Genomic DNA, 1,919 nt, shown 5'->3' on the forward strand with positions numbered 1-1,919 from the left:
ACATGTAGAACAAAACATCCTTAGTGAACATCTCCAAATTATGCATAGAATGACATATAGCAGCAGGTTTACATAGCATCACAAAATAACAGATTCAGCCTAGCAAAACAGTAACAGCAAGTACACTACTTAACAAGCTTGATTCACTCACCACAAGTCATTGCGTGAAAATATAAGCATAGCATCAGCAAGAATACATGTTTATGAAACTAACCAAGGCAAGAACAAGCTCATAGCATGCAAGGACCAACTACAACAACCTTGGCAAAATTGAATAACATGTAAACAATCTGCCAGGAAACATTTTATAGCAAAAGTAGAGCAAGCAAATGACATGCTAGACTACTCCATAATTGCAAACAGGGGCATGAATGGATAGATAATAACCATATGCTCAAAACATCCTTACTGAAGTATCTCAAAATATGCTTGGATCTCTCTGTAGCATCAAGTTTACATGGCATAAAAATAACAGCAGAACAGGGACTGAAATCAGCAACATCACGAAGCCTAGTTTGCATGCTTGTTATAGTCACCACATTGATCACAAAAATACATGGCATACACCACTGTAAAGATAGTATGGCATAGCATAAAACACATGTAGACATCAACCTCATAGGATGCACACATCAAACATGGCGAAAATGACAAATGAACATGTTCTGTTAGCAGACAGCAGACAACATCATATAGCACTCTTGCAACAATGATTCAGGCATCAAGATGGACTCAAATGAACATAATGCAATGGAATGAAATGAAGAGCATCTCTCAGCAAACATTTTGACATATTGCACGCACGAAACGGAGCAGTATGCATGGAGTTATGATGCGATGAACATGGCATGATAATGTAAATAATTTCGGGACAGTGAGATTTATACCCTCGCGGAGAAACGGGACGGAGGCATTCCGGGACGAAGGGATCCAGGATGGGGAGGCCGCTTGGATCGCGGGACGGGTGGATCTCGTCCACCCGCCCGGATCCAGCGCTAGGGCGATGCGGAGGAGCTCGGAGACGGGGCCGACGACGGAGGAGCTCGGCGAGGTCCGAGGCGGCACGGCAGGGAGCTCGTGCTCCTGGCGGCGGGGTTGTCACCGGCGGCGGCGTGCTCCGGCGGCCGGACGAGGGCGCGTGGAGGAGGAGGCGGGGACGGGATCTCGAGAAGGAGCCATAGCGTGGCGGCGGAACCATGGCGCGGCGGCGGAGCCACGCCGGTGAGCGGCGAGGCGGCGGGGCGGGGCGGAGCAAGGCGACCGGCGGCGGGGTCTGGGCTTCGGGGCGGCGGGCCACGTGGCAAGGCGCGATTGGAAGAGGCAGCGACGCTGGACGTGTCCGGCGTCAGATCGGACGTGTCCGGCGGGCGAGAGGAGCGGGGCTAGGGTTTCGGGGGGGAAATGATCCGAAAATGGAGAGGGGAACACGTTTTTATAGGTAGAGGGAGCTAGGAGAGTCCAAATGGAGCATGGTTTTCGCCCAGACGATCGTGATCGAACGACCGAGAGCATGGAGGGGGTTTGGATGGGTTTTGGGCCAGTTTGGAAGGGTGTTGGGCTGCAAGACAAAAGAGGCTTTGCGGGCTACGCGGTTAACCGTTGGAGTATCAAACAACCTCCAAATGGCACGAAACTTGACAGGCGGTCTACCGATGGTGTACCAAGGCCACTTGACAAACCTCGGGCCATTCCGAGAATGTTTAACACCCGCTAACAACAGGAGAGAAAAGGGGGACGTCGGAGGACATAGGAGTGCCGGATTGCAAAACGGACAACGGGGAAAAAGCTCGGATGCAAGTTATGAAAAACATGCAGATGAAATGCAGATGATGACATGGCAAAATGCAACACACAAGTAAATTACATGGCAACGATGGCGAATAACTGAAGGACACCTGGCGCATCGGATCCGGGGCGTT

The sequence above is a fragment of the Triticum aestivum genome, chromosome 5B (assembly GCF_018294505.1).
Source record: "Triticum aestivum cultivar Chinese Spring chromosome 5B, IWGSC CS RefSeq v2.1, whole genome shotgun sequence".
Taxonomy (NCBI): Eukaryota; Viridiplantae; Streptophyta; class Magnoliopsida; order Poales; family Poaceae; genus Triticum; species Triticum aestivum.